Source organism: Colossoma macropomum, unplaced genomic scaffold (assembly GCF_904425465.1).
Source record: "Colossoma macropomum unplaced genomic scaffold, Colossoma_macropomum, whole genome shotgun sequence".
NCBI lineage: Eukaryota > Metazoa > Chordata > Actinopteri > Characiformes > Serrasalmidae > Colossoma > Colossoma macropomum.
Window position 1 is genome coordinate 18,061,942 of NW_023494804.1, and position 19,908 is coordinate 18,081,849.

Consider the following 19,908-nt stretch of genomic DNA (forward strand, 5'->3'; position numbering starts at 1 on the left):
ATTTGACAGTTCTTAGTTGTTGATGGTATCAAATGTGTTTGAATTGGACACATATGAACTGTCAGTGGTCGCTGAGATCAAAAGGGTTTCATATTCCTGATTATACCTTCATATCATGGTAACACTGAAAGAGAGAGAGAGAGAGAGAGAGAGGGTCAGAGTGTAGTCACATGGCACTGGGTGTAGCATGTTCATTGCCATGCTTTGCTGGCTAATGAGTGTGAGTAGCTGAGGGAGGTGCACACCCCACTGAGAGAGAGGGCGAGAGAGAGAGAGTACTCCTGCTGCCCTGCTGCTCTGTCTGTCTATTTCTCTCTTTCTATTTCTCCTTCTCTTTCTTGCTCTCTGCAACAATAACAACATCCACTACCTCAGCATTGATCTGTCACTCTATTGACAGTGTGTGTGTGTGTGTGTGTGTGTGTGTGTCTGTGTGGTGGTGGTGGTTGGGGGGGTTCTGTGCTCTGGGGGGTTTAATGGAAACAGAGAAGCCAGAGGGGCGGAGGTCGATGCAGCAGAGAGAGAGAGAGAGAGAGAGAGAGAGAGGAATGGAGAAAGTGAGAAGGAGGTTAGAGATGGATGGAGTGAAGGCAGAAAGAAAAGGGAGGTGAAATGGAGTGAAGGGGTGAAGAGAGAGCAAAGACAGAAGAAGAGATAGAGTGAGAAAGAGATGGAGTGAAGGAGCAAATAAGGGTAAAAGGTAAAAGAAAACAGGAATAAGAGCAAGAGGGGGGGAGAGGCATAGAGAAGAAGATGGAAGAGGAAGGAGACTTGAGTGTTATCTTTCTCTTAATTAAAATCCTGTCTTTTTACATCTCCAAACATTGTTTCTTTTTATTTCACTGATGCGCCAGCAGCTTTGTAATGAACACAGTCACAAAAACAAAGTTTAGTGAACTGAACTAAGTACTGAAACTAAACTTTGATTTTAACTCACGTAACTGAGATGCAGAGGAGTTTGCGGTTTGTAAGTGTAGCTCCATCAGTTTCTCAAAATTTCTGTGTAATTCAGTGGTTGAGCTGTACGTCACTCAGAGTGGTTTGGTGTGAAATGGTTCATTGCAGAGAGACTAACGATCCAGTGGTGGTGATAAGAACTAGGGGTCACCATGACTACAACACAGATATGCAGAAGTGGAGAGGTTCCGCATTTTGTTGATTTTCTCAGTGAAAATAAGTTAGCACACCCTCCACAGAGAACACACTTAAATGATTTTAAGGCAATTTTTTAAAAAATAGTTCTGGAACATACTGGAACAAATATAACATGTCATAACTTTTGCACAGGCCATATTTTGTGTTTTATTTTTTCCCAATATGTCAATTTGTTTAAGTGCAGAAATTTAGAGACATTGGTGGAATTCCCCTTAGAGACATGTATTTGATTGTTTTTTGAGGCTGTAGACTGAGGCCTCTGAGAGCGGGCCTGGATGACGACTCCCAAAGTACAGTAATGTTGGCAAAACACTGACACACACATACGCAGTGGACGCTGACTCTCAGCAGGGTCTCTAAAAAGCCCCTAATGTTGTGCTAGTATTACTCGCGCTGAAAAGCAGTGCTGTCAGCCTGCAGGGAGACAAACAGATGAAGAGAAACTGAGGATGGGTTTAAATTTCCATCATTACTCCATAATCAGTGGCTATTTTATTTCTATTTTATTTCAACACGCAGCTGGACGGACAGTGTGCTGATAATCATCATGCATTCTGTTTCTCACAGTGGCATGGCTCTAAAGTTCTAAATAAAAATGAAAACAGCCCAACAGACAACATAAATTATCTTTATACACAGCTTATTGTCTAATCTTAAAGGGCCCATTTAAAGGAGAACGAAATGTTCCTCACTTTTTAAAATAAAACTTGGATTTAGTGTGTAAACATTGCTGAAGTTTCTGAATACAGTCCATATAAGGACAGTATGAATTTCAGTCTAAAGCAGTTTAGCTCCACCCAACATCTCTGGAGTTGCAAGTATTTCAGCCTGGACTGCTTTTTGAATGAAGCCCAATACAGTGCAGCCAATGAGAACACAGCTCATTTACATATATCAGTCTTAAAGGTCCATTAACACAGCTAAAATAGTCATAATAAAACATATAAAAACAAAAGTACAGAAATATTATAAAAGAGAAAATATAGGATATGGGCCATTTAAAGGAAAGAACAGTTCAAATAGAGTTTGTTTGTGTTATTTTCCACATTAAAGCAAAATAGAAGTGGTTTAAAAACTATTTTGCTTAACCACACCCACCCTAGGTGACTCTATGACACAGCACTACAAAAAAGGGGTGTGGCCTGCCCATGTCACTATTGCAATAAAAAATGCTAATTAAAAAACTTAAATATGATGATCTTGGCAAGTGAAATCATCTTAAATTTTCTGAATGTGTCTAATATTTCTTATTAAAAGACATTTTGCTTATTTTTTATGAAATAATGCTTAAAACAGGTAGAAGAAGATAATTTGCTTCCTGTATTTTTAATCCATTTAATTCATTTTGCATGACCATTCTGAATGAAACAGCTTGTTTTTGTTACTGTGCCTTTAAAACTGATATATGTAAATGAGCTATGTTCTGATTGTCTGTCTTGTATTGTTTCTTATTAAAAAAGCAGTCAGAGCTGAAACACTCCTTATACCTCAGTGTGAAAGAGAGGCTAAACTGCTGTAGGCTGAATAGGCAGATATATGCAAATGCATTTTTTATGACATCACAAAAACAGTGAGTTCAAAATGGGCTGCTTTTGCAGCTCAGTTTCCATATATGAACTGTATGGACTGTATGAATGATATTTCAACAGTGTTTATGTACTACATCACAGTACAACTCTCTTGTTTCAAAACAATGGTGAAAATACAGTTTTTCATGATATGGGCCCTTTAACTTAAACTAGAAACAGGTTAAATAATATTCTTGTGATTGTCTGGTATTGAGAAATATTAGATATATTGATTACATTTAAGATAATTTCACTTGCCAGAGATCTGTTTTTGCAGTGTACGTACAGTTTATGAAAACCTTGTTCAGGAGTTAAGCTCTTTGTGGATTAAGCACATCTTTACTCGACTCTGCATTGAGCAAAACTGACCCTGTAATGTCAACCAAGCTGACCTCAGAGTAAATATGCATTTTGAATCATATTGTTGAGCAAATAATAACAATATTAGGTTGCTGTTATGTGACCTTTATGTAAAATAGTTAGAGATATATTTCAGGTCACATTTTAGGGTCAGATGCGTTAAACCTTATTCAAATATTTACATTATTCAAACATGAATAAAATATATAAACACAATTACTGACAAAAGTAAAACAAAGAAAACAATGTTGATGTCAGAGATGCTCACAAGTAGATTCAGTCTGAGTGAGTCTCGAGTTTTGGATAGAGAGCTGTAGTTTAGTCTCGTTATGAGCAGCAGGTATTACACTCTCAGAATTAAAGGTAGTAAACTATCACTGGGGCAGTCCCCCTCTTGTCACTGGGGTGGTACCCTCAAGGGTACATCTCAGTACCTTTAGTCAGGGAATATAACTGCACCATAATTCATTGGAATTATATTTTCTAAGTAGTACTAACTCCACACACCCCGCCTGGTCTCCAGGCTTTTTATTTTATTGTTCTGTTTTAAAACATTAGGTTATGAAAAGGTACAAATACAAACTTTTCACCTGGAAAAACTTATTTAAGGTTCACAATTAGACCTTAAAACCTCTGTTGTACCTTTGAGGGAACATTTACATTATTTGTACCTTGATGAACAAAAAATGTACCTGCATAGAACCTTTATTTCTAACAGTGTACATTGTACCTGAACCTGCAAGGTTCAACATGGCTTCAAATAAAGAGCCTTTCATTATGAAAAAAACCTTCAGTCTGAAAGACAGAACTGAAGCACCATATGTAGCAAATGAGTTGTTTAATGTAAAGAAGCAACTTAAAACAGCTGGCTAGCATGTCATTTATATAGCAAATATGCTAGTTAGCCAGTGCAGTAGCTAATCCAAATGGAGTTTGAGTAATTTTTAACTCTAACGAGTCAGCTAAGGGCAAGTCCAAGTCGAGTCACGAGTCAGTCAAGGATGAGACCATGTTGAAGGGCAAGTTAAGGGCATGTCTGAGTCGAGTTGTGAGTCAGTTAAGTACAAACCCATGTCAATTTGCAAAAACTGTTCAGGTACTGCATTGAGGTTGGTGGTCCTAATTTAATTAGATTTAATTTGATTTAATTTAATTTAATGCTTTTTTCCTAGAATTTTCAGAAGTCTTCAGTCTCAAATCCGAGTCGAGTCACAAGTCAGTTACGGGCAAGCCCAAGTCGAGTCATGTGTCAGTTAAGGCCAAGCCCAAGTCAAGTCCCAAGTCAGTTAAGGGCAAGTCCAAGTTGAGTCACGAGTCAATTAAAGACAAGACTACGTTGATTTGCAAGTCAGTCAAGATCAAGTCCAAGTCGCGTCATGAGTCAGTTAAAGGCACTTCCAGTCTGAGTGGTAAATCAGGTAAGGGTGAATGCTAGTCAAGTCACAAGTCACTCAAGGGTGAGTTGGGGTCAAATCAGTTAAGGACAAGTCGGAGTCAGTTAAGAACGAGTCAGAGTGAAGTTGCAAATCAGGGTGAGTCCGAATCAAGTCGCAAGTCATTTAAGGCCGAGCTCATTGTGAGTCGTGAGTCATTCATAGGTGAGTCCTGGTCAAGTCCCACGTCAGTTAAAGTTGTTCAAGTCATTAGCCAGTTAGGAGTAAGTCTGTGCCAAATCGTGAGTCAGTTAAAGGCGAGTCCAAGTCAAGACACAAGTTATTTAAGGTAGAGTTTGAGTAGCAAGTAATTTAAGGGCGTGTCCTAGTCAAGTTGCAAGTCAGTTAGAGTTGTGTCCACGTTGTGAGTCAGTTAAGGGCGAGTCTGAGTCTAATTGTCAGTCAGTTAAAAATGAGACCAAGTCGAGTCACAAGTCAGTTAAGTTCACATGCTGACTTGATTCCCCATTTTCATATAATATATTTAACTCATGTAGAAAATATGTACATTTGAATCATGTAAATTCAGTGCATCACTATTTTTATTTGAATCCTTGAAATATTTCTGAGGCAGTATATTTTATACAAAGGTCAAATAATAGTCACCTAACATTGTTATTATTTACTCAATAAACTGATACACACACATGAATCAAGAACATTCAGTACATCACTGACAACACCCATACATGCACATGCATGTTGGCGGCAGACGAGAAGCAGCTATCGATATGCTCTTGAGGAGTGTTGGATTTGTAAATCAATGGGACTTTGATGATCATTAAAGTGATCCGTCCTCAGAGCGTAGTTTGGAGAAGGAGGAAGTGCAGCACACTTCAGCACGTTTCGAAATGAATGGCTTACATGAGAGTCGGTAATGGGAAGGCTGTTTTCTCACAGGGGAAATGCCAGCATTTACACACGCTTATTACAGAGCCAGTACTCGAGTGCTTCTAACCGTTTCTGGCTCCACACGAGAGCTGCTTCGGCCAAACACCTCATCACGGTCCTTAAGAAACCCGGCTGTGGAGCTAAAGCCTGCGTCAGCCAGAGACCGCCGGGTTCCTTTGCTTCGTGTAATGCTCTATGGCAGGTCTTAAGTGATATCATATGGTCATAATAATTCACAGTGTGGAGGCTTGTTATAGAATCTCATTTCCACTCAGGACAGGCTGGCTAATAGAGCTGTAATGATATCATCGCTGTCAGAGCAAAATCTCCAAAATAGTAACTAAAACATTTTGAATTTTCAATGGAAGTTAATGTACAAAAAATGACAAAACAATATTCAAAATTTAATTCCATTTTTATATTTTGTGTGTTAAAAATGTCTTGATTTTGCACAACTTACATAAATAAAAGTTCTCATATATAACATTTTCACCACCTTCTTTCACGACCTTGAGAAATTATCATGTCTTCATGAAAAAGCCCAGTCATTTGAGTGTGGGTGTATCCACAGCATAAGCCACGCCCCCTATACCTTTACTTTACTCTGATAGGCTGCACTCAGATGTCTAGTATTGATTATTCTTAGTTAATGCCCCAAAAGTTGGTAAACAAAAGATGCTTGGAAGAGAGTGAGGGGCAAATCAGCTGTACCGTTTTACATTTCCACTCAAAACAATATAGTAGCATGATGTTTTTCAATATCAAAATCATCCTTACTAGCTAAAATTGAACATGTCGGCTACGGATTCCACAAGTTGATGGCTGAAACACCGCTGTAGTGTTAGCACGTAGCAATATTGATATTTCGACTTCTTAACAACCTCGTAATTCATCATTTTTGGGGTGTTTCAGTGAGGTTGCCAGTCTTATGGTCAGTTCAATACGCATATTTCGGCTTCTTAACGACCTTGTAATTCAGAGGATCCAGTGACACTCTGGAGAGATACTTGAACATATAAATATATGAACGGCCATTCATTTTTTTCATAGAGGAACAAACAGCTTAGATCTGGAGTTCCTCGTATGGGCATGATGCTGACTATAGAATGATGCATGACTTCAGAGGTCCTTTTTGTGGTTTTGTCCATTTTTTGTGTCATGATTGATTTGGGTAAGGAGGAAATTGTGTAAATGAATTTGATTCTATGCCAAACTGCATCTTTAACTTTGTGGATATGTTCCAAAATCTTACTTTAATGCATGACATGCCCGTCAAAGTCAGAGGCCACAGCGGTGCGAGGTTGCTTCATGGGCGTAATGATCCGCAGTCTCAGTGAGAGCATGGAAAAACCCAACATTCTGACAAGTTTCGGGTCAACAGGTCAGCAGGCCCCCCAGCTTCATGGAAAAACGCCTCATGCTGAAAGTGCAGCTTCTGTGTAGCTAATGGACGTCAATCCGAAAGAAATCATTAGCGGTAATCAAGCAGCCTGTTCTGAAAGCTAGCACATACTCATGCATACAGGAGCAGCAGTGGGGCATGCAGGTCTCTGTAAGGTACCATTAGTTTAGACAGCAACTAAAGAGGTCTCATGGGAGAGTTTAAATGGAAGCTAAGCATTAAGACTACATTCTAAAGACTGTGAGGAGAGAAGGAAAGTTAACAGTGTCGAATGTTAGCAGGTTTTAAACAAATCAATTGTCTATAGTGCTAACTGTTAGTATTGGCTCTGTAGGTCAGTCACAACCCAGACTATTCAGGTGTATCAAATCAGTTTTCCCTAATTTCCTAAAGGTATCTTATCAGTTTTAGCTTTTTAATCCCTTAAAATCTCAGGCTTATTACATACTAAGGCTTATTATTCAGTAACTACAGGGACTTCAGTGCAAACTGGCTGAGCTATTCTTAGATTATTAAGTATGTAATAGAACTTTGTGCTCACTGTGGGCCCTGACCATTTAAGGGGTTAACTGTTTTGAAAATATATCTGAACAGTTGTCCCTAATTTCCTAAATGTATCTGATCAGTTTGTAGCTTTTTTTAAACTCTTTTCTAAAATGTATCTTATTATTTTTAGCTTTTTCTCTTCTTTTCTAAAATGTATGTTTTAAATATTCCATTTCTTTTAAATGTACCTAATCAGTTTTTAGCTTTTAAACTTTTGGTCCAAAATATATCTAATCAGTCTTTAGCTTTGTGACTGGATTAAATTGTGCAGTCTGGCTGTTTGGGCTGATTTTGTGATTTAATGCAATTCAGAACCCCAATCTGATCATGTAACACTTGAAAACCTGCATCCTGCTTGCGACATGAGAGTTTCCTGTTGAATTGTGCTTGCGTTCTTCACAACAGGATTCTTTCTTTAAGCAAAGGTAACTGTTCATCTTTCATCACTGATTAGAATAATACACGTCTACAGAGAACTATAACAGAACATGGACACTCCATCTGTTCGGTCAGTGCTGGAGCAGTGAGCAAACTGCACACCCGAGTCATCACACAGTTACCTCAAAAGTTGGTAAATCTCAAATAGACTTGTTTATGTTGTTTCTGGTACTGTATGATATAAAAGTATGATATAAAATGGGACAAAGGTACTGTAGATAAAACAGTAGTGGTGGCTGTGGGGGAACCTCTGACTCCTTTCCACCTGGCATTTGTAGTTCATTTGTATGTAATAGAATCATCACGGTTGGTAAAAAAATATCAAAATACTGAAAAACCTTACAGGAAGCTGCCCATTTAGGATTGTTATCTCAGTTGTATCTAGGTAGATACAGCCAAGTGAGCTCTCCCATTGGTTAGGACTTCAGGAGCTGAACTGAAGGCCTTACATGTTAGATTAGCTCCCAACATAATGAGGATGAGACAGAGGAGTCAAGCATGTTTTTATTCACAATGGAACCAATTTTATGAGGAAAAAAGTTTGCTGTAGGCCCTCTGGAAGTTCTAGATACGTCACTGTCTGTCAATATGTGCTGTAGCCTAAACAGGTTTCAGGTAGTTCTTAGGAACGGAAAACAGCGGCTGCAGCTCTATGAATGCCTATAAAGCTGATACATACAAGCTCAAATATGTCGCTGCTGCCGGAACAAAACTTCACAGCAGAAGCAAAAAACATCCTTTACTTTTAAATATAAGTCAATGGAACCAGACTTTTTTCCAAGTTGTTTTGGATCATTTCTTTTGTTCCATTCATCATGACATATACAAACAGTGTAAAGGGCAACCGGCATTTCCAAAATATGTCAAAAAGTGGCAATCAAAATGGAGATACAAGGTTTGGTTCAGAAAGGAGTAATATTCTAATGTTATAAGTTTCAAGTGAAGCACAAGGAATGTCTTTGCCTGAAATGTTAGTGCTTAATTTAGAACAGGCAAAAAATGCTCCACTGTATATGTTAGCGCTAATGTACTACTAGAGTCCCATAGAGGTGCTAGCAGAAATGTATTTTATCGTAGTGCTTTGACCAGCGACCATCTGGAAGCTTTGATTTTGTTCATTTTTGTGTCTTTGCTGATTGACTACATTTGCAAGTTTGTGTAAATATATTTATTCTGCAGACCTTTCGGAGGCTATTATTAGGGTGTAAACTGAACACCGATCATTCCCCGGAGTGAATTGAGGTGGCCCTCTGTGGCCGGTCTGGAATAGCCACCGCCGTCCCGACACAGACCTCTCGTCTTTCCTTCAGAACAATGTCCACTGAATGATTAAAAGCCATTCACCTTGCCCGTCTTTGGGCTGCTGTCTCTGTCTCTGCATCTCGTTTGGCACCTCACCGTGCAGCTCAGACGTCCACTGAGTAAAACTAATCTTTTCAGCAGATTATTAGCTTTTCTGTTGGAATGAAGTGATCTGACTGGGTGAGATGTCTCCTGTTCTGTTGACTAAGCATTTGTCTTTGTTTAGATCAGAGGTGTCAAGCTAAAGCAATACTGTTGCATTGCTCATTTTAATACGATTTACAACCAATCAGCCAATTATCAGGGTAGGTTTAGCCTGGATCAGGAGTCGAGGGGGGATAATACAAATATGCATCATTCTACCAAACTGGTTCAGAGTTGAAAACACATTTCAGACTTTTAAATGATCTTGGGCTTTTGCCGTACCTTAATTGTGTTTATTTTATTAAAATAAATGATTGAACATTCCATTTTGTCACTACCAAAACAACCATAATCATATCACTACTAAAACCTTACCAAATGTTTCAGTAGTGACTGTTTTGGTCATGGCAATTTTAGCTTGTGAGCTGGACTCAAAAATGCAAGCTAATACATGACCACCCGATATAGCTTTGAACAGTTATACACACATAAAATCATCATATTTTTCCTTAAAATGCGGAAATGTTTACTTAACTGCAGAAAGTCTGTGTTTCGTTAGTGATGTTAATGTTCCACACTGATTTTTAGACTTTGGGACACATTTACTTCAAAACAATGGGAACTGCTCACCATGTGGCCATGAGGGACAGGGATGCAGTTCCTGCTCTAAAATGCAGGAGCTTGCCTAAAATAAGACTCTACCTACAGACTAAAACTCAAACATCACATCAGCATTGTTTTTCATTTTAAAAATTAAACTCATGATGAATCTAAATCTTTTAACTTCACTGTAAAAGAAATGATGAAGACCTTTATGAGCAGCATTCAGAAAAAATGGACAAATCAGGACAAATGAAATATATATTTAGCTGAGGTGGTCAGGGTTTTATCCCCTATTATTTATCACCTTCTATATAATTACCCTTCTTTTTCTGTCCATTTTATCTTCTATCCCTTTATTCTCCTCTCCCTTTCTTTCACTCTCTCTCTTCTTCTGAATTGCTCTAGCCCCTCGCTTTTTTCTTCCTTCTCTCTCTTTCCTCCTCCTCTCTCTCCATTTTTTCTCTGCCTCTCACCCTCTTTCTGCCCCTTCCCTTTCTCTTTTTCTCTGTCTTTCTCTTTTTCCTTTTCTCTCTCGCTTTCTCATCTCTTTCTCTCTCTTTCCTTCTCTGTCTTTTTCCACCTTCTCTCTCATCTCTCTTTTCCTTTCTCTCCCTTCTTCTGACCTTCCCTTTCTTCACTCTCTTCCTCTCCCTTTTTTCACTCTCTCCTTCTTTCTGAATTGCACCACCCCCCCACCCCTGTCTCTGAGCAGTGAGATGAGCTGTATGTAGGTCAGCAGGTAGGGGGGAGAGAGGCAGACGTTTGGGTGCTGAGGTGTCTTTAGGAGACTCAGTGCAGCAGCTGAAAGGTGTCCCGGCTCAGTCTGTGTGCTGAGCGACTCTCTTTAATTAAAGCCTCAATGCTGCGCTCTCTGTCAGTGAGCTGTTTGGTGGGTGTTTGTTCAGAGCTGTGGGCCGTCACACACGCCGCTGGTCTGAAGTGTCACATTTTGGCTCGACGAGCCTAAAGAGCTCCATCGGGGTGATGAGATCAGTTTGATGGTAGCTGGAGGAGACAGAGTGGAGAGGACGGTATTTTCATACAGCGCGGATTAACTGATTTTTTCAATCTTGTTTTGATCTGCACTGTCTCTGTTCCTTCTCATCGCTAATCTGGCCAACTGCTGCGAGAACCAGCCTGCACAAGTGTGCGACTGCGCGTGTGTCCCTGCATATGCATGTGTGTTTGTGTGTGTGTAGTCTGTGCACTTGCCTTGAGTTTTCAATAAAACCAGAGAAAATATTATTTATATTTACTTATATATAGTTATAGTTACACACACACAAACACACACACACACACACATATTATATATATATATAATAAATTGTCCAATAGAATTTTTTTCAATTGCTTGGAATAAAATCTCTTTACATTAACTTACATTAAAGTAAAGAACATTTTTTTTCAGATACATATGAGACAAATAGGTATTGACATTTGTATAATACATACTGGTTTTATTATAATAATTGCTATGAGAGAGAGAGACAGAGACAGAGAGAAATAGAGAGAGAGAGAGAGAGAGAGAGAGAGAGAGAGAGACAGAGAATGAGTGGATGGTGTTCTCTCCTCTGTACTCAGTACTCTCAGGCACACAGAGAATCTTTGTATTCCTCTCCACGGCTCCACCAGCGGTCATATGACGGAGGACGGGGGGCTGTACGTGTGCGTGTTTGTGAGCAGCGAGTCTCTCCTTTCTCTCTCCTCCCCACAAAGGCCTGGCCTGCGTTCCGGCTCAGTTGCTTAAAGCCTGACCCTGTGACAGTACACAGTACCTAATGCTAGTAAAATAGCAGGTTCTCAGTTCTATTATAACTGCAATCAACATGTAGATCTGTAATTAATTATTCTAATGAGTTTGGTGTAGTACATAAACACTGTTACACTTTCAAAGCCTGCCGTTCACTTTTAAAAAAATAAAATACAAGAGAAATGTAGGACATAGGCCCTTTAAGTCCTTATATGGTCAGGGTCCACCAGTAAGCCCAAAGTTTTATTACACACTTTTATAACATATGAATAGCTCAGCCAGTTTACATTGGAGTCCCTGTAGTTACTGAACATTAAGCATTAATATGTAATAAGCCTGAGACATAATAGGTTAATATTTTTATTTTCAGTTTATGTGAGCATTCAGCCTTCCAAAAGTAGAATATTTGAAACAAAAGCTGTGCTTTATAGAGTTTAGATCTAATACTCTAGCCACAAGCTAGATATTTTAGTCCTAATGCAGTACTGTGCAATACAATACAATACAATACAATGCATTGTATTACATCCCTAATCATAAGGGAAGGAGACAGTTCACTGGTTGGAATGTGAATATGAATCATAGCTCAGCGCTCAATATGATGGCTGTATTAAGCAAAGTGGCACCTTTCAGTCAAACAGTCCATTCGCTTTGCTGGTAAAGGAGTGAGCAAAAAGCTCCTCTTGTAGCGATATATGCATGTGTAGCAGCTGAAACCCAAAACATATGTTATGCTTGCTTGTAATTTGAACCAAAAACCACAGATTAGTTATGTGAAATTTGTCAGTTATTTAATACATTTTGAAACATTTCCTTGGCTTTCAGTTTTGTGTTTATAGATTTCCTCCCATTCAGGTAGAGAAGCCTGGTTTTGTATGACTAGAACGTCCAAAAGTTTGTAGACACCTGCTCATCTTGTTTTTCTTCTGGTATTAATAGTGAGCTATTCCTCCTTTTGCTGCAGTAACAGCCTCTACTCTTCTGGGAAGGCCTTACACTAGATATTGGAACATTGCTGTGAGGATTTGATTAAGCATTAGTGAGATCAGGTACTGATGTCAGTTCTGCATCACCCCAACTCATTCTGAAGGTATTGGATGGAGCTCCATTACTCCAGAGAACAGTTCCACTGCTCCACAGCCCAGCCTGGCATTGAGCATGGTGACCTTAGGTTCCATGACTACTCCAGAGAGTCCTATTCTATAGGTCAGTGCTTTTCTATGGCGATTCACTTGTTATTACTTATTTATACTATCAATAAATATGTAATAATTAGGTAACTAACTATGTATAACTATGTAATTGTGTAACAAATCGTGTAATTACATATAGTTAAATAATTGCATTTAAATACTACTAATAATGTTAACAATATTAAGTAATAACATTGTTAGAATATGTTAATAAACTGTTAATAAACATATTCAGCATAGACACTATTTCATTAGTTGAAATGGAAGCAGAAGTATTATTATTTTTAATTGATTAATACATTTTTGGGGATTTTTGGCGATTTAGTCTTTGCCAATTCCTCCGAGTTGCTACAACTCCCTCTATCACATGATGTGACCAAGCTGGTAGAGTGAAGGCTAAAATGTGCTTCCTCCGAGACACGTGAAGCTCCACCACATCTTTTCAAACAACTGCTAATACTGCGCTCATGTGTTAGCATTGAAATGTAATGTGTTCGATGCTTCATAGTGGGACACAAACAATGGTGGCATGAAGCCAGGAAAACATTAGCCCAGTGACAGTGTTACCAGTGAAAATGGATGATCATCAGACCAGAGCTTTAGCAGTGTTGATTATTATTTACAGTGGAAAGAGGCGGGAGGACGCTCTGAAGTCTTTTATTTTGTGTCATATAGTACTGGGTTTGTCTGTAATTCAACTGCAAGATGTTTGGGGTCCATAGTTCCCAAAAAATCTACATCCAATTTATTTCACCACTTCCAAATGTTTGGAAAACTGAACTCTTGGCTGAATGTTCCAGTTGCCACTGCAGAAACTGGTGGTGGCAGAATTTTTTTTTTTATTTTGGATGGCTTTCCTATTTATAGACATTTTTACTTGTTTTAAGTAATTTTATTAAGTAAAATTATCTCACTATATTGGCAGATAATTTTGCTTGTTGTAAGAAATGTGCTTGAAACCAGCAAAATGATCTGCTGGTATAGTGAGATCATTTTACTTAATAGAATTAACTAAAACAAGTAATTAGTATCTAGAATATGCTAAATTATCTTATAATAAGTGCACAACCATCTCAAAATGGGAAATGTTAGATATATGGACTAGATTTAAGATCATTTTGCTTGAGATGATACAAATCTTTTTAATGCAGGCCTGGAGGACAGTTATGCTCCCAATTACAAATGACTGTGGCATCACTGGGGATTGAAATCAGACTGGTTCCAGTCCTTGGTCAGATTTACTCTGATGCTCTGTCCCCTCATTCGTGTCCTTCCTGGCTCCAGACTGACCGCTGTTGTTCTTGCACCCCCTCTCTGAGGCGAGTAATGAAATTGCACCCCCGGCCGAGTGCGAGGTTAAGCGTCGGAGCAGAAATGAGCCGGACCCCGGTTCCCACTGAGCCCCACTGCAGACACCAAACAAATACAGCTCGCACTTTATCACAGACTGAATATGAACATCATACCCTGACACTTCAGCACTATTCCACTGCTTAGAAGCCACAGTTATCACCACCGATAACAATAGCATGCTGTGATTTTGTGTGAATCATTTCTGACTCATAGCTCATTGAAACAAATGGAGAAATTGTGTGGAAAGTGCAAATTCTAAACTCTCAATCCAGACCAATCTCTGTTTGTAAGTAACAAATTAGATATTTATTGTTTTTTGTTTTTGTTTCCTATGTTTTTGTTTGTGTTTTTTTACATCGACATCAGCTGACTCAGACCTGTCAATACAGGATGTAAATGGAAAAAATATGTAATTATGTAATTTAACTAAGCAACAACTATGTAACAACGTGTGTAATAACTATGCAATGCATTGTTTAGTTACACATATCATTGTCCTTTAAATGCTACGTTCTTAAAAAACGGTGCCACAAGTTGTTCTTTCATTGATGTTTCCCTAATGAACCATTTTTCTAAATGTAATGTGTAAGAGTGAAGAACCTTTTTAAACCTTTTAAGAACCTTCTGAAAGGTTTTCTACCAATTTCAGGCTCCTTCCTAGAAACTTAAATTATTGTGGAGGTTCTTTAAACTTAAAAAACTCTCATTTAGAGAAACAAAAGTGGTTCTTGTACAAATGAGCCCTTTTTAGCATGTTTAATTTTTGAGAGTGCACTAATAATAATAATAATAATAATAATAATAATAATGATTCCAATTCAACACTTAAAAATGTACACCTCCATTAACCCTATTGCCAGAATTTATGCAAACACCCCCTTTATTAGGAACTGCCATATTAAGACTAGCTCGAGTTCACTGTAAATGCCTTTATCATGTGGTTCAATACACATGAGCATTAGCTCTGCAGTTGTAGTTGTGGAATACAGGGTCCAACTAGGAGTTTCAGAACATTTCAGATTCATAATTATTATTTTCAGATAAAATATTATTCAGTTAGCACTGGTGAAGGGGTGCTAACCAAAAGTGCTAACAATGCTAATAATGAAAGAAAGTGAAAAGTGAGGTTAGCATTACGCAAATACAGGAAATCATGCTAACCAGTAGGTATACGTTTTCGTTCACTGTTAGCATTGTTAGTCATGCTAACTAGTAGCATAATGCTAAATAGTAGCATCAATGATGAACACTGAAAATACATATCTACTACATATCATTATGCAAGTGCAGTAAATCGTGCTAACAAGTAGGTATACAATTTCATTCATTGTTATTCATGCTAACCAGTAGCTATATGTTCATTGTTTTCATCATTGTTTGATGCAAACAAATGACAAAAATGTATAGCTCCCAGTTAGCATTATGCAAATGCATTAAAACATGTTAGCCACTAGGTACATTTTCATTCACAGTTACGTTTTCATAGTTTTCATCGTTGTTTGATGCTAACAATGATAAAAACTACAAAAAATGTATAGCTACTAGTTAGCATTATGCAAATGCAGTAAATCATGCTCTAGCACTTCAGCCAGAATTTATGCTAACGCTCCATTGGGAACTGCTGAAGGAGGACTAGCTTGAGTTCACTGTAAATGCATTTATAATTTATTGTAGTACACATAAGCACTGTAGCATTGTTGTTGTTGTAATTGTTGAATGAGGAGTGTTTCAGATAAATTATGCAGCTTACATTAAACCGTCCGTGCAGCCCCGGCCTAGTTGTGTTTTCACTCACAGTTCTGTCATTGTCATGGCAGCTCCATGTGACTGAGTGTGACCCGTGCTGTGATTGACCCCACCCCTAACTCTCGTGGGATACGAAGGCCAAAGGGGTCTGGATCTGACCCGCTGTTACAGAAAAGAGCCACTATGTAGCTGCCCACCGCCAGCCCGCGCGGGACGCCTCTGTTTGGGGCCTCTGCAGGCCGAACACTGACGCTCATTGTTCGGGCAGAGACGCAGCGCAGTGGCCTTTCAGATAGACATCCAGGGTCGAGCCTGCGCCCTGAGGACACAATCTTGGACAAATGTGATTATTTGGGGCTCATCATTTGATGCCCTCATGGTCCATCCAAATATTTGGAACCAGACTTGTTTTGACTTGTTTTAATTTTGAGTTCATTGAGCCTCAGTAAGTTAACAGAACAATCATCTGTCTACATTCCTTTAGAATTCCTTAAAGTCAGTCGAGTTCAAAGGTCGTCCCTCTTATCTCTGCTTCCAGTCATGGAATCTGATTGTAAGACCCCTGTCTGCACTGAAAAAAACTGATGCATTGAGTTTGCTTGATTCAAATGCGCAGTAATAAAGTAAATAACCTGGCAGCCTTAAAGATTTCAGCTCATTAAGTCTTTAAAGGGGAACTCCACCAGGTTTTCAGAATTCTACATAATTAAATGGTTAAGATGGAATCAGAGTGGTTTGGTGTGAAATGCTCTGTTCTACAGAAACTTACCGAGTCAGAATTTTCACAGTGGTGGTGATAGGAACCAGACGTCCACCTCTAAAAGCTCCCTCACAGAAACTATGCACTGCTGGATGTCTGACACACTGTTTTACGACAGTTTTGGGGAAGTTTCAGTTTAAAATATCTTTAAAAGTAAAAGGTAAAAGCAGGACCTTGTAAAGCAAAATAATTCCCAAAGAAAACATATTTATTCATTGCATTTCATTATTTTTTTTTCTATCTTACCAATGACATTTCTTAGAAATTTTGGTAATTATTAAGGCTGCAAAACTGCTTACTTTTACAAGTTGAAACACAAATTTTTACAACATGTGAAAATTGTGTTTGTAAATAGAAGAAGAAATATTTTGTGGAAAGAAACATGATCCTTTACATTTTGTAATAAATTTAATAAAAATTATTATTAATAATCAGTCTGAAAGGACTAGTTCACTCAACTGTGCTAGCAGCGCTAATAATAAATGAAAGTGAATAATGATGTCAGAATTATGTGAGCAAATCATGCTAACAGCTATTAGTTTTTTGCAAACAAATCATACTAACTAGCAGGTATTAGTTTTAGTTCATTTTTAGCTCTCTTAGCAATTTCAAGAAATCTTGCTAGTTATGAATGGTTGATTCATGCTAACTAGTAGCTGTTATTTTTCATTCTATGATAGCTGTGTAAAGAAACATGCTGACTAGAAGCTTTATTAGTTCTGATTTGTTGTTAGTTGTGTCAGCAAATGTATCATGCTACCTGTTAGCTATTAGTTTTCATTCATTTTAGCTCCTTTAGAAGTGTCAAGAAACTACTATTTCATTAAACTTTTATATAAGAGGTTATGAATGATTAAAGTGAGACCCAAATACAAACCCTATAGGCCAGTTTCCTGATCATGGATTAAGTCTAGTCTTGGACTAAATTGATGTGCTAATGTTGAATCACCATTGGCAGTTCATTTTAGTGCAGGATTAGCCTTAATCTGGCTCTGGGAAACTCGTCCATAGAGTGTAAGAGGTTAATAAAAATCCATTTGCTTTTGCTAACAGCAGCAAAATCTACTACATTAGCTGTAGCTCTTACAGTAGATTTTTAGAGAGAATACTGTCACTGTAGTAACTCCTGTTGTTGTTACAATAATTTACAGTAAAGTTGAAAGCTTGTTTTTTCTTTTATAGTTTCCACGTTCTAGATATAAGGTTAAATTTATGAGTGTGAAAGAAACATTTTTTTTATATTGAGAGTTTTATGTTACATTTTTATTTTGTTGTGTGAGGCTGACACATGAGACTAATTCAGAAACTATGATTAAGAAATAACTCCCTGTGTGTGTGTTCTCATCCCGACTGATGTGGAACTGAAACGTCTCCACCCAACAGACTCAAATTGAAAAAAACAGATGTATTTATTTACTAGATTTAAATGTGTTCATCATTTCTACATTAAAATATGTGACATCATCATGTTTTGTCTTCTGCTTTACTAACTTTTGGTAAGAATTGTGTTAATAGTCTATATGCCATTCAAGTGCAAGCACACTTTAAAAAACGCAGGAATTTTAATTTAAAAATCAGTAGCTAGAAAAACATATTATTGCTCTGTTTACTATTAAAGGACAATTCCATCAATATTTACTTTTAAAATGTCTGCATAATTCACTGTTTGAGATGTAAATAGAGTCATTCAGAGTGGTTTGGTGTGAAATGGTTGATTGTAGAGATTTATTTACAGTGGTGGTGATAGGAACCAGGGGTTGCCATGACTACAGCACAAATATAGCCATTTTATTTACTATCCAAAACCACCAGTGAACCCATATGAGTTTCATATGTATGAATATGCTGCCTGATGTCTGAGACATTCTGTTAATTTTGAGAAGATTGTGGCCTAAAACATAACATCACAGTCGAAAAAAAACTTTGCATCCTTATTTTTGTTTATTTTTTTCTTAACAGAATTTGAAAATGCAAGCTGCCCTCTACATTGTATAAATTTGTGTAAAAATTAATATTCAATGTAGCAACAGAGATGCTCTGAAATTTCTTGGAAGTCAATCTTGTTATAATAAATTCCATTCATAGTACAACATGTTTTTTTCTATGTTGGAGCTAAAAGGTCTTGTTCCAACAGCAACAACATATTTTAAACCAAAACCTTCTCAAAACTATCATAAAACAATGTCTCAGGCATCAGGCAATGTATTTGTAACCATTTCATGTAATAACTTTCTGTGAGGGAACTTTTAAAGGTGGACATCTGGTTCCTATCACCACCACTGTGAATAATTCTGACTCGGTAATTTCCTCTAGAACAGAGCATTTCACACCAAACCACTCTGAACAGCTCTTTTTCCATCTTAACCGTTTAATTATGTAGGAATTTTGAAAAACTTGGTGGAGTTCCCCTTTAAAGACTTACTGAGCTGAAACCTTTAAGGCTGCCAGGTTATTTGCTTTTTTACTGTACATTTGGATCAAGCAAACTCAGTGCATCACTTTTTTCAGCACAGACAGGGGTCTTACAATCAGATCCCATGACTGGAAGTGGAGATAAGAGAGAGGCAACCTTTGAACTCGACTGACTTTAAGGAATTGACAGTAATGCTGAATGACTTCATCCCGATAATCTGGAGCACATTCACTCTTAACAAAGCTCAGCTTCAGCCCCAGCCATTAGCCTCACATGCTCTTCAGGGGCGTCGCCCCCGTCCTCATGATTTAGGCGTCTTCACTCACAGTGAGAGAAAAGGCCTCGTCTGTGTCTCTCTCGCTCTCTCACACTCTCTCTCTCTCTCTGGCTCTGATATCAGACGGCTGGCGTGTTATAAGATTCCTGTCTGTGCTCACTTTAAAAACACCTTTAGAGACGCTGCTGCTGCTGTTGGTGCTCAAGACTAGACCAGGAGAAAATCACAATTACACGGTTTCCACCCTCACCTCAAATGATCAAGAAAGATCAGCGAAGACCTGTTTGGTGTCTGACGTTTGTGTCTTTAGTAGAGATGGCTTGATAACGCTCTTCCTTTCCGATTCTGACATTGAAACCTTAAGTATATATCTGATTCTTCTTCAACCTAAACTGCTAAACTTTAAAAGGAGCTATTTTTAATTGAAGCACTTCATTTGAGATGAACATCTAAAAGAAGCCTATCATAATGAAAGTACTCACATTCTACAACTTCATTGGTAGAAACAGATTGAAGAATAACTTTTATTAATAATTCATTTAAATAATTATTTTTTATTGATTGATCACAA

The 19,908-nt window shown here is 38.0% G+C and overlaps 1 protein-coding gene across 1 annotated transcript in view; it reads left to right on the plus strand.

The window, feature by feature from the left end:
- The window catches only part of gnaz (guanine nucleotide binding protein (G protein), alpha z polypeptide), an 86,073-nt gene that overhangs the window by 1,263 nt on the left and 64,902 nt on the right, over window positions 1-19,908 (plus strand). The gene's annotated exons all lie outside the window — the stretch shown is intronic.